Source organism: Ochotona princeps, chromosome 27 (genome assembly GCF_030435755.1).
Source record: "Ochotona princeps isolate mOchPri1 chromosome 27, mOchPri1.hap1, whole genome shotgun sequence".
Classification (NCBI taxonomy): domain Eukaryota; kingdom Metazoa; phylum Chordata; class Mammalia; order Lagomorpha; family Ochotonidae; genus Ochotona; species Ochotona princeps.
The window spans coordinates 3269473-3283123 of record NC_080858.1 but is presented as its reverse complement, the minus strand read 5'-3'; the positions used below and the strand labels follow the sequence as shown (position 1 = coordinate 3283123).

The window sequence follows — 13651 nt, the reverse complement described above, 5'->3', positions numbered from 1 at the left end:
AACGAAGCAAGAACCCTCAAATGTGCCCATGAGGCTGAATCATCTATGTTTCCTTCTCTCATTTTTCTTCTTCTTCCCCTTCCCCTTACCTCCCTCTCCCTCTGCTCCTTCCTCCTCCTCCTGTCTAATTACTAACACCAGATTGGCTTACACTGATCTGGGGGAGCAGCCCAGAACTCCAGAACACCAGTTGCAGCGGCACCAGCTCCCCTCCAGAGCTGCAGGGAACATCCCAGGGCCACCCCAGGGACTCAGGAACTGCCCTCAGGCATCCTGGTCCTTTGTTCTGTGTTGCCAGGTTCAGAATCTTTGCCAGCTGCTAAATGGCAAGCAGCAGTGCCCCTGTGCCCCCACCGGGCACCGTTTTGATTTATCTTAGACGCAGAGAGTGGAAGGTGGGGACATTCCACTGGGCCTGTTGTCATGGGTCACCCGCTCTCCCGCCCGCAAGTCTTCCCTGCTTGATCTGGACTTCATGTGCCAAGAGCTCTCTCCTCACACCTCTTGGCTTTAGACTTGAAGCTTCCTGAAGGTGGGAGCTGCTTTGGGGTCATCATGTTGTACCAAGGATGCTGCCAGTGTGTGTGTGTGTCTTAAGTTATCCCTAGAATCTCCCAGGGTGCATTCTGGAACGATCTGGTTGCTTCTCCTTACCTCCCCTAAGACCTAACAAATGAGCCCATTTGGTAGTCTGACCAAAGCGTTGCCACCTGTGCCATCTGTCCCCAAGGGTCAAGTTTTGAACTAGATTCCTTGGGAAAATCAGCTCCCCCTTCGGCCCCATGCTCTTCGGGCTGCCGCACCTGCTCTCCCTCCCCCCAGGCCCCCACCGTGCCTGCCCAGATCACTGGAGTTGCTTCTCACCTCTGACCCAGGATCCACCAACTCCAAGGCACCACCTCTAATTATTGGGGTGCTCCCTAAAATACCTCTCACTAGGGCTTATTGTGAAACCCGAGGACAACAAGCCTCTTACTGCCTCGGTCCCTCCCCACTGAAATGGGGAGCCTGTCCCCTTGCCTGGTGGCTAATGAAGAAAAGGAAAAGCTTTTGATGAATGTTTTCTGGCCCCTCTCTCACTGCCGCAGCAGGACAGCAGGACAGCCTACTCAACCAAAGAAGGGCTGGGCAATTGGAGGCGGCCTTTGGGGGGGCGGGTATGGGTGCTGGCAGCTCTTGGTTGGTGCCTTGCTGCTGGGATGTGGAAGGTTTGGGCTGCCCCTCGGGGGTTGGCTAATTCCCTGCGGCTCCCTTGAAGTAACTGTGTCTGCACCTTGCTTGGAACTGCCACTGCACACTGGGCAACCACGAGCCGGGCCTGGCTGTGCCTCGGTTCCCCTACAAAGGTTGAGAGAAGAATTCAGCCTCTGACAGTGTGCGGGCACGGACACTCGCACCCTTCCCGCAGCAGATGTTCCAGCCCCCGAGAGGGGCCGTGTTGGAGGCCCACGCACAAGGCTCAACACAAAGTGGGGCGTGAGCAGGCTGCAGCAGGTGAGCAGAGCAGTCCCAGGGTCATTCCGCTTCTCCGGGGAATCAGAACAGAACAATCCGCCCCAACGTATCCCAGGAAGGACTGCTGGTACCTTTCCTCCCTCCCGGAGCGCCCCACGACCCGGCTCCCCTGGGCGGGTGGGCACCGAGCGCGGGTGAGGCCCCGCGGGTCCTGGCACAGGCCGAGGGTCGAGCTCGGGCTGGAAACGGCTTGGGCGCGCGGTGCGGGGCTGGGAGCCGGTCCCCGCACCAGGCAGCGGGAGCCGGCGGCCGAGGCGGGCAAGCGCGCGGCGGGAGGCAGGTGCGGGGGGCCAGCGTCCCGGCGTCGGGGCAGGGCCGTCGGGAGAGCGTCGCGGGCTCGGTCGGTGGGAAGGAGCGCGCTGGGGGCTGGCGCGGCCGCCGGGGGGCGGGGAGCAGGCGCGGGAGGCGGGGCGGAGGCGGCGGAGCCCCCAGGAGCCGCTCGCCCAGCGCCGGCCCCTGCACTCCGCGCCTCGGCCGCTTCCCGCCCCGCAGCCAACTCGGGGCGTAACTTCCTCGGGTCCCGCGCCCGGGAACGGAGAGTGCAGCCCGGCGACGGCTGGCGGCGGCGACGGCGGCTGGACCACCGCGCCCGGGCCTCCGGCCGCACACCCCTATCTCCCTGCCTGACCGACTCGGGGGTGGAGGGGGTCTCCGGCGCGGAGCAGGGAGCCCTCCGAGCCGCAGGGGGAGCGCGGACTCCGAGAACCGAGGCTGTTGGAGCTGGGCGTCCGGGGCGGAGAGGGGGCCCTGGCAGACGCCTCGGCGGGACCCCCTGAGAGGGGCGCGCCCGCCCGTGCCGCCAGCCCCGCGCTCCGGCCGCGGATGACGAGACGGCTGAGGCGGCCCGAGCGGCCCGCGCGCTGAGGAGCGGACAGGAGCTGCCCCGGGGCTCCAGCTGCGGGCCAGGGCCCCTGCGGGCCGTGCCTCCCCGCGCCGCGGCGCCCGGCGGACCCTGAGGAGCCGGGCGCTGCGAGAACCCGGCCGGCCGAGCGGAGCTGCGGCGGGACCCTCAGGTAAGCGTCCCTGCAGCGGCGGGCGGGAGCCGCGCGTTGCCACGGGGCCTCGGCCACCGCCGCTGCTCGCGCTCCCTTTAGCTTCGTGCTGCCCTGGCGTCCGCCGGAGCGCGGACATCGGGGACCCGGGGTCGGGGGCCGGGCGCCGGCTCTGCCCTCTTGCAGGAGGCCAGGGCCGCAGCGGCGACCGGGTCAGGTGGCGGGAAGGGAGCGAGAAGGTGAAAGGGGCTACCCCGGCCCGGCAGCGAACAAAGCTGGGTCGCCTGGCGCCGGGTCGCGCCGTGGCCTCCCTCAGCGAGCAGCGCGCAGCGCCGAAGGCTCGCTCGCGGCGTGGGCAGGTAGGGCGCGGGGCTCCGCGCTGCCTGGCGGCGCTGGCCCCGCCGCTTTCCTGTCTCGGAGGCTTGGGCCGGGGCTGCTCCCCGAGCTCCCGCTGTTCCTCCTCCCCCCGCGGCTGGGGTGCGACTTCATTGGCTCCTCGCTGGTCTCGCGGACTCAGTCGGATCCTGGAGGGGAGCATCGTGTGCAGGCGGTCTCTCCTACAGGAGGGGCGCGTTCAGTGCCGAGGCTGAGCAAGTAGAGCCCAAAGGGGCCGAGGTCTCAGTTGGCTCACGGCCCCGTGGTCCGCCGCGTCGTGCATTCCGCGTGGGAGCCGGGCAGGGGACCCCTGATCCCTGGCTCGTGGCACCTCCAGAGATGTTGGGCCAAGCCAGTTAGTCAGGGCCACATCTCCTGAATATTTGCATCCTGCACTGCGTCATCACCAGAGAACGATCCAGTGTGCTTGGGAGGTGATAGATTCTGTTCTGTGGGAAGGGGAGCTGAGGTGCCAGGACCCCCTGGGGGAGCGACTACGCAGACTGCGGGTGAGCGGTTTGCCCCCTACTTCTTGTCTGCTCCTTACCTGGTTCCCTTGGCAGCAGGACGTTGGAGTCCCAGCCCTCCTGGGGCAGAGTGCAGCCGGGTACTTGGGAGAGGAACTGCTCCGGGTGGCCACGGTGTGCCCACTTTCCAGACGTGTGATAGGACATGCCTGTGGCCCACGCCATCAGCGTAGTAGCAGAGTAGGTGGACACTCTGCCAGGGGCACGGGTGGAAGATTAGGGCCCCTGGGTCCGTGGCTGGCTCCCAGGGTGGCAAAGGGCTCCAGAAACAGCAGGTACCCCCCCCCCCCCACGGGGCATCTGATTTATGTGGAGAATTCCCTTCTGGAAGGCAAGACAGCCCAAGGGATGCCAGGCCCCAAGCTTGTACCCGCATGCCCGTCCAGGCTCTCTTCCACAAGTCCTGGCAAACACAACGACCTATTAAGGTGCGAAGGTTGAGTGGTGGTTTTCCTCCGTTTAGCGCCTGTTCTCTGACACCCAGCTGTGTGGTTATAAATAGCCAGGAGGAGGCCCCAGAGTCTCCTGGCCAGGAGAGGAGGTGCTGAGGGAGACCTTGCCCCAGGAATCTTGCAGAGAATGTCAAGTGCAAGAGCCCAAGGGGAGGCCCATTGCTGACAGGTGCAGGTGGCGCTGAGGCCAGGGCTCTCGGCTGGGTGAAGGGAGTTGAAGGGTCCTGTGCATCAAGAACTAAGGTCGAGAACAGGAGACGTGCTTCGGTTCCATTCCTTTCTGTGCGTGCTGGCACGTGCACACTGTGGGCTTCCTCCCACTGCCCTCCAGCCGGAGGCAGCCGCAGACCCCATTTCCCGTGTGCAGTGCCCTCCCCCAGCCGTGCCGCTGTTGTGCCCACGCTGTGCCCATGCTGTGCATCGACTGCCCCAAGGTGTCTGCAGCCAGGCCCTCCGGAGTGCCCATGATGGCAATATGCCCTAGAAGGGGAACTCACCTGCCGGAGGAACTTTTATCCAAAAATGTATCTTGGTGGCCCACTTGCCCAGAACCCCGTGTGGTGGCAAGGAAAACACCTGGAGTTGTCCTGCAAGCCTGGCAACTGTGGGCAGAGGGAACAAGTTTACACTTGGTCCGGCTCCTCGTCGCTCCGGCAGACCTGGAGGCTGTCAGCATCGAGTGGCAGTTGGGTTCTCCTTTTCAAATTGCCTGTCATCTGTCTCCTTCCTAAAGGCCCTTCCTAAAGGGCCTTTGCAGTCCCCCAGGACTCCCGCCCCACACCTGGGCATGCCACTCTGTCCCTGTGGCAGCCAGCGGCAGTTTCTCAAATTCCCCTGGGTCTCCCAAGGGTGCCACCAGCGACACAGTCAAGTCCCAAGTGGGGAAAGCACACAGGAGCTTGCTTCAGCCCCTGCTTGGATGGATTCTGCCCAGCATCTTCAAATGTACCTGGGAATCCAGAACCATCCAGCAGAGGGGTTGGCCATGGGTGTGTTGCCACGATAAAGATGAGGAATTTGTCCCCAGGGACTTTGTCCTCAACCTCTGCTGACACCCCTCACTCCCACCCCCTTGCCTCGTGCTTTCTGGTCGGTTCCCTTCTGGATGGAGAAGCAGCCCTGGCTCCGACATGCAGGTGATGGCTCTGTTTACCTAGCTAAATTTAACCCTCCACCCCCTCCATTCCAGCTTGGCCCGCTGGCTGGCCGTCTGGCCACTGGACCGGTAGCTGTGGCAGCATTTCCTGACTTGTCTTAGCCCTGTGGTTACAGTTGATTTTTTTTTTTTTTTTTTTTTTTTTTTTTTTTTTTTTGGTGCCTCCTCAAGGCTTTCTAAAGTTGGTCTCTCTCCTCCCCGCTTCTCCGCCCCATGTGGCTTCCTCCTGGGGTTGGTACGGATTGGGGGGTGGGGACTCCTCTAAGCTTTCCAGACACCACACCCAGGAATCCTAGGGCGGCTAGCTCAGCAGCCACATGGGGGTTGTGCTGACTGTAATTGTTACCGACCAACCCCAACCGATGGGGCCTGGCCAGGCTTGGGCACCTGCGCAGCCATGAAAGGGACAGGGGGTGTATGCTCAGGATGACATTTCTTTCTTGTACCCGAAGCCTCCAGAAACCCAAAGGTTCCCCTTGCACCCTGCTCCCAGCGGCCTGGTCCTTGCTGTCTCTCCTTGGCTGAGGGAGGCCCTGGGGGAGAAGCACATAACCGCCATCCCTTGCCAGTGGGGGGTGTGGGGGCCGTGGCCTCCTCTCTTATGGAGTCTGTAGCCTTGTACTCCCCTTCCTGTCCTCTCCCCTGCTCAGGTTTGGTGCTGCTAGGGCATGGAGGGCGCCTTCACAGTGTCTGAGTCACCATTCTGGGGGCTCATAGGTAGGCTTTGTGCTTGGGGGCTTGGGTTATGCTCCCAGCCTTGGGCTGTGGCCTGGCAGAGGCCTCTGTGCCTTTACCCGGAGATTGTGACTGGTGTCCCTTTGGGGCTGATGCCCTTGTCTATTCTTAATTTTGTCCCCTTGGTAGTTTCCCAGGGTCCTAGGCTCTTGGTGCAACTGGTTTACCAAGCCTGGTGCAGCACTCAGCTGTGCTTAGGTTAGTTAGCATAAAGCGGTGGCTCAGAGAGTTCTTGGTATACAAGCTGAGGCTCCCCAAGCCCTCGCATCATTCTGGGCGGGTGTTCTGTGATCAGAGTTGGCCTTGGAGAGTGGAAGGCCTACAGAGCATTCCAGTGTTGCTGCTGTGTGGTCGCGCCGCCCGCAGCTGTGCTGCCTCACTGCTGCTTGCAAAGGCTAGTCCCTGGCTCTGAAGGAGTGAGCCACAGAGCAGTGCTGGGCTCCTGGCCCCTGGGCCAGCGCCTGACCTGCATTTGTGGCACTCTAGGGTCTCACCCACAATTGCTGGTCCCCAGAGCTCACCTGTGATAGACACGGTTAGAAAGAGGCAGGAAAGGCTCCCAGAAAGTAGGAGGTTGGGGCACAGCGAAGTGCCTTTTTTTTTAACTCGTGGCCAAGGTCACCGTGTCTCCCAGTTTTTCCTTTGAAAATGTGAGTAATAAAGTACTAAACACTCCATAGAAATGTTGTTTTGGGTGTGAGAACTGCAATCAAGATAATGAAACGTTTTTAGAGATTCTGTATGTAAATTTAGGGCTGGACGGATCGCACACAGAGGTTAAGATGGGAAAGGCCATCTCCTATCAGCACATTTGGCCTTGAGTTCTGGCTTCACTTCTGCTTCCAGCTTCCTGCTAATGCAGACCCCGGGAAGCAACAGGTGATGGCTCGAGACCTCGGGTCCCTGTCACTCATGTGAGAGACCAGGATGGAGTTTCTGGCTCTGGCCCCAGCCCAGCTCTGGCTACTGTAGGCATTTAGGGAGTGAACCAGCTGATGGGAGCACGCGTGTGCGCGCGCACACACACACACACAGAGTCTCCAGTAAATAACAAAGAAGAGAGGGAAAAGAACAGGGTGGATAGGAGCAGAGGCCGCTGAAGGAGAGGCCTTGTTCTCCATGGTGCTGTCAGCATGTACTGTGGGATGAGTGGTTAGAGCAAGCTGGGGTGTAGAGGCCAGGCCCAGGGCTTGGCAGCCGGGGTGTGGGGTATGCATCTCTGCCCTTGCCACCTTTTGGACTGTCGGGCAGGGCAGGTTTTCTGAAGAAAACTGGGAATGGTGGTGATTCCAGGCCATTGGCTGTGGTTATTGTGCCTTGGAATGTGGAGTGGAGGGTCTGTGCAGGACAGACACACACCACGTGCCGGGAGGCTGTGCAGGAGGCTGGGAGGCGGGCATGGCCGGGGTCATGAGATGGGACTGTTGAGAGTCCTTAGTGCCTGTTCCCAGCTGCACGCTGCTGTGTCCCTGGTTCTTGGAGGAAGTAACTCTTGCAGCCATCGCCAGTGTCCAGTTGGGCACAGATGTTGTTTGGGTCATTGCCTTGAGCAGGGAGAGTGGACTGTGCAGTGTCAGGGAGAGAGTAGATACTAAGGCCTGGCTGTCGGCAGGGGAGGGGTGTCCTGCTGACGCCATCAGACATGGTTGCTATTCTGACAAAGCGGGTACTGTCACCCTCTGGGCTTGGAAATTGCTCGGAATTGGAGTGTGTTGGATTTTCTTTTTTTCTTCTTAAAATGGTAGCCCCAAGAAACCACCTGTAAACTCAGCTTTGAACACCTGGGGTGGAGCCCAGCATGGTAAGTCTAGTGGCTCAAGTTCTCGCCTTGCATGGGCCGGGATCCCATATGGGTAGTTTTAATCCCAGCAGCTCCATTTCCCATCCAACTCCCTGCCTGTGGCCTGGAGAAGCAGTTGAGGCTGGCCCAAGATCTTGGGACCCTGCACCTGTGTAGGAGACCTGGAAGAAACTCCTGGCTCCTGGCTCTTGGCTTCAGATTGGCGAAGCTCTGGTCATTGTGGCCACTTGGGGAGTGGATCAATGAACGGAAGATCATCCTCTCTCTCTCTTCTTCTATATATCTGACTTTCTAATAAAAATAAATTAAGCACACACAAACACACACACACCCGGGGTATGTGGAAGGGCAGAAGAAATTTCATAGTGTCTCCCCCAGGCTAGTCTGTCTACCACTGTGGGACAGGGCTGTGTGCTGTGAAGACCTAAGAGGCACAGGTGCACAGGGAGCCAAGCAGGTGGGTAAGAGGAGCGGGGGCTTTAAAGCATGGCATAGGGTGGGAGCAGGGCTTGTTGGAAGACCCTGTTCCCATCCCGTGACCAACTTCAGATATTGGCACCCCCTGAGCTAGCCCTGCCGAGCCCTGGGTGCCAAGCCAGGAGCTTTCTTCTGCTGACCCCATGCTGGGCGGGGGTTGGATGGTGTGCTGACAAGCAGGACCCCTGCTCCCACTCCCGGGGCCTTTCCAGCATGCAGGTAGATGCCACATCCAGGAAACTGTGTTCTTGAACTTGCCAGGACCTTGAACTTGCCAGGGCCTGGGTAGTGTAGTTCCCAGCTCTGCTTCCCACCTGTGCTCCTCAGGTATGCGATGGGGCCTTTAGAGATTCACCTCTTTCCCACAGTTTCTGTCCATTATTTTCAGAGTAACTGAGAGTTTTCCCTGAGAACCCCTTATCTACCTCCACACACCTGAGCTGTGGGCCCCCAGGCCTCCTCCAGCTGGCCACCTGACTCTTTTACCATCCTGCCCAACTCACTCACTCCTAACGTTAGCCTCTCCCCTGGGATATTGGCTCACTCCACACTTCTGGGGCTTGAACACGTATGCTCTTTCTGTCCAGCTGGCTGGTTCCCCCATAGGTGCTACCTGCCTCCTTCAGATCCCAGCTTCCCAAGAGACGCTGCCCAGAGTAGCTCCCATACAGACAACCTCCTGTTTGTGTTAGAGCCCTCCGGGGCTCTGGTCACTGGCTGTGGCTTCCTTAGTATGCTCACTAACAGCCTACTGCCCCTACCATATCTATCTCGTTGTGCATTCCTGCCTGAGAGCTAAAACAGTGCCTGCGCAGCGTCTGGGCTCCAAGGGTACCCAATAAGTAACTGCAGTTATCAACCTGGGGGCCATGACCGCCGTCACTGTAGAATGCACCCGTGGCTAGCAACAGGTGTGTCTCGCCTCATCGGTATGCTATCCTTTCTGGTTCTCGGTGGGTGATGGTCCAGGCCGGCCCAGGTGCTGGGATTAAAGACACAGCTCCTCAACTTTGGGAGTCTTTGTCCTCACAACTTCTGTTACAAATCCGAGTGTCCCTGGGACCAGAAGTATTTCTGATTTCAGATTTTTTTTTTATTAGGGGGGAGGTGTTGGAATATTTGTACATGCTGAGAAACACTGGTGTAGATTTGATCAGTGTAAATATCTCTAATCGGACAATCCCCCGTCCGAAATTCAGGGGCATTTTTTTTGCATCGGTAGGTTAGGGGCGTTCAGTCTGTGCAACAGCATGCTGAACACAGCAATGGTGCCGTGTTTGAAAATCACCAGGACCTGTGTTCTCCCATCCCCCGTGCCTAAGACTTGTAGTCCTGTAGGGAGAAGATGGTGTGGGGATGCAGTGTAGAGAGAAACCGCAGACAGGTGCAGCCACGCAGGCGCAGCAGGTCCAGCGAGCTGGAGCCTCCGGTTCTGCCCTTGGCAGTAGGATGGTTTCCAGGTGTGGCTGCCAGCAGACAGAGGAGTGGTGAGAAAGGACAGCATGGCCCAGTGCCCTGCCTCACAGGCACACGGGTCACCCACCTTTGCTAGGTGGTGCTTCCAGATAAGTGACACCATCTCTTGTTTCTTTCTCTGGCCAGGGAAGCTTCATGAATCTAATTAGGAAAGAACTGATATGAAAGAGATTTCCAACTGTCTCCTTCTCTCCTAAGATCCATCCCTTTATTTATAAGGCAGAGTCTAGGACTAGCATTGTGGCGTAGTGGATAACACTGCAGCCTGTGAAGCTGATGTCCCATATGGGCACTGGTTCGAGTCCCAGCTGTTCCACTTCCGATCCAGCTCCCCCTACTAATGGCCTGGCCAAAGTAGCAGAATATGGCTCAAGGCTTTGAGGCTCCGTTCCCATATGGCAGACCTGGAAGAAAGCCCACAGTCCCTGGCTTTTGCCATTGTGGCTGTCTAGACAGTAAACAGCAGATGAAAGATTTCTCCTTCTTTCTCTCTGTAACTCTGCCTTTCAAATAAATAGATACATCTTTCAACAAAAAATTTTTAAGAAAGAGTATCAAATAGAGAAGGGACATCCACTGGCTTCCTTATCAAATGACCACAACAGCCAGGTCTGGCCAGGCTGAAGCCAGGCACTAAGAGCTTCATGGGACCTGGGTCAGATATGGAACCACCAAGTCCTGAACCAGTGCTCCGGTGGGGCACGCTGGCATCGTAAACCGTGACGTAGCCAGCTGTGCCCTCTTTCCTTTGTGCGACACGTGGCTTCGAGGGCACCTGCCTCTCCTAGTCCGCTTCTGCCTTCCTGGCTGCAACCTCCCTGGTTGTCCCCGGAGGACTTCCTGAACACCTACACAGTGCAGTCTTTGTCCCTTGCCACGAACTGCGTCTGTGGGCATGCGGTGTTCTCTCGGGGCCTCTGCAGCTGTGCGCCTCTGCCTGGGATGACCTGCAGGTCTGCACTTCTCAAGGAGGCGCTGCCTGGGCTGGTGCATGAGCAGTGCCTGCCCCAGGATGACAAGGTTCTGGCTGTGTTGTGCCCACAGCTTGCTTCTGCCTTCCCCGTCCTGGCTCACTCCTCTAGCACCCCCACACAGCCCGCCCTGGGATTACAGGGCCAGCCTCCTGGCCCATCTCCCTGCTTTAGTCAGCGTGCAGATCTGTTGAAACTTGTGAGCTCGCACAGCATGTTCGTTCCCAGCCTTGTAGTGGCCTTGGCTGGCCTGCCCTGGAGACATGACCCCTGCCTCCCTGTCTCCATCCATGGCTTCCTGAGTCCATCCCAGGTGGTCATTCATTTTCCCAGGAGCTTGCCTCATCCATCCCCGGCCCAGGCCTGCCTGGACCTCCCTTCACCTCCCGCAGAAGCCCTGCTTCTTGGTCGGCTGGCCCACAGGGTCTTCCTGCTGCTCTTGGAGCTGCCGTGGCCCTCACCCGTTCTGGCCTCCTTTCCTGCCTGTGTGTTCTCTGTGGTTTTGAGAATCCCTGCATAGATAACTTTCTTCCAAAAGTCTGTGGAAAATTAAAAGGCCAGTTTATATTGGTATAAAAATTTGGAATCCATGTATATTTTTTTCATAGCATGAATTTCCCAGAGCTTTTCAAAACCTCATATGCACATGAATTTTGCAACAAAATTTTGTATTCAAATAAACTTTCAAAATTCCATGTGCCACAAATTCTTTTTCCTCCCTTTCTTTTATCTTTTCTCACTTTCTTTCTTAAGATTTAGTTCTTTTTATTTGAGAGGTGGAGTTTTGATAGAGAGAGGACAGAGAGATAATCTGTGCTCTGGTTCACTCCCCGGACAGCTGCAGTGGCTCAGCTGATCCAAAGCTGGGAGCCGAGAACTTCTTCCCAGTCTCTTTGAGTCCTCCTTGAGTCGTCCTCTGCTACTTTTCCAGGCTTGGAACCTGGGTGCTGGATCAGAAGTGGAGCACCTGCCTCTCCTAGTCCAAACTGCTCGAATACGGGATGCTGGCACCACAGGCAGGTTAGCTTACTCTTCCCTCTTCCCTCCTCCCTCCTCCCTCCCCCGCTCCCTTTCTTTGCTTTTCTCTTTCTTTTCTTTCTCCCTCTGCCTTCCTCCCTTCCTTTCTCTTTCTCACTTTCTCTTTTTCTCTCTGTATCCATCTTCATTCGAAAGACAGAACTTTCCTCTGCTGAGGCACTCCCCCCAAATGCCAACCACAGCCAGATCTGGGGAGGGACCACAGCCAGCAGTGGGCAGCTCACTCTAGGTGTGCCATGTGGGTGGCAGGGACCTAGCTACTTGGGCCTTCACCTCTGCCTCCTAGTGTCTACCTCAGCGGGAAGCCGGAGCGAGGAATTAGAGCAGAGAAAGGCACCCGCACACTCCTGGGCGAGGCATGGGTCCCTTGCCCGTGAGATGAAACGCCTTGCTCAGAAATGCAGCATCTTCACCAGTTTGTTTTTCACTGACATGCTGAGACAGCCACATCCCACAGTGCAGCCACCGGGGAGGGTGGGCTCAGTCATTCTCTGCTAATGAAGCCGCCCTGTGCATGGCAGGTGTAGGTGCTGTCCCACGGATGCCGGCAGAAAATGCCTCTGACGCCGCAGCATCACCACAGGTGAAGACCCGACCTCCATGAGGCCTCACCCCCTCCCCTGGCTTCCTTTTCTCCTTGCCCTGTACTGGCTTGGTCTCTAACTCCCCCTAGATGCAAAATGAAGGTGGCAGGAATGGGCAGCTCTGATACCCACTCACAGCAAAGTGAGGAAGCAGGGGACGGTGTGTTATTTGATTTGACAGAGGAGATAGAGGAGATCTGGGAACCCCTGCCACAGCAGCCACTTTGCCCATAGAGCCACGGAGGGCTTGGCAGCTCCAGCCTTGGCCCTGCCTCGCAGCCCTCTGAGGCTAGGACCCACATTCCCAGATGGCAGGGGTGGTGCCCTGGAGGCAGGGTGGCGGCAGGATAGGGTAAGATGCCACTTATGTTACATTCTACATCAGAGTGCTCGATTGTATCCACGCGCCTCTGCTTCTGATCCAACTCCCTGTTAGTGCGCCTGGGATACAGCAGAGATGGCCCTAAGGGCTTGGGTGCCTGCGTCCATGTGCGAGACCTGGAGGGGGCTCCTGGCTCCTAACATCGACCTGACCCAGCCCTGACTCTAATGGGCATCTCTTTCTGTGTGTCTTCCTCTGTCTCTCTCTTACTCTGCCTTTGCAATACACAATACTGAAACATTGCAATAGATCAGATATCCTTCAGACCTTGGACTGATGCTGGCTTTACCAAAGCCACCGGGAGGGGCAGACCAGGATTTCTGTCCCTGCACTTACAGGACCATGTGCGTGCATACGCGCGCACACACACACTCCCAAGAAACTGCCGGATCCCGGAACCAGGAATTCCATGGAGGTCTTCCACACTGCTACCAACGTTAGGAAGCTGGAGCTGGACACCAAACCCGGACACTGCAGTGTGGGACACAGGCTGCGTGCCCGCTCCTTGGACAATTCCTTCAGTCCACGGACAAAACACAGCCCCCGGTGACTCGGTGCTACTTCACACCTGGCACTTGTCTTCACATTTGTCTATTCGAGGAAAGAGTCTTTGAGAACTCTGTAGAAGCTTGTCTGGTGAGGTAAAATAATATCCCAAAGGACCAGAAAAAGAAGGGACCTTCTGCAGCTATAGTGCAAGCTTTTTCGTTTTTTCCCCCCTTCTAATTTCTGCCTTCCTGTTTTTCTGGCGTGGCTTTGAAATACATGCTGGGAAAAAAAAAATATATATATATATATATCATTAACATTAACATAAGAACCTTGTTCACGAAAGAGTGAGTCTGATCTCTGAAGTGCAATGCTTCAAAATAAAGTTTCATTGGTACTGCCATAACCCCAGCTCCAGAGGATCCCTGGCAGCGTGGTGAGCGCACAGAGGTGGCCGTGAGCAGGTTGGCCAGGCCCTCGGGACCGTGGCTTCCTCATCTAGAATCCTTCAGGGGCTGATGTGGGGATGGAATGGAACTAAGGAAAGCAAAAAGCACGCAGGAGGCATTTGCTGTAATTACGCCCTTCAGCAACCACAGACAGGCAAGTTGTGCAATCGCCCCTGTGCAGTTCTGCTGACCTAATCAAATGTTTGGCTTTTGTCTGGGGAGAAGGATAGAG

The 13651-nt window shown here is 57.5% G+C and overlaps 1 protein-coding gene across 1 annotated transcript in view; it reads left to right on the top strand.

Annotated features, from left to right (window-relative positions):
• The first annotated feature begins 2254 nt into the window (after positions 1–2254).
• The window catches only part of WNT5B (Wnt family member 5B), an 89503-nt gene continuing 78106 nt past the window's right edge, over positions 2255–13651 (top strand). Inside the window, exon 1 of the mRNA XM_058655827.1 lies at positions 2255–2528. The gene's annotated coding sequence lies outside the window, so the exon portion shown is untranslated. The remainder of the gene's footprint in view (positions 2529–13651) is intronic.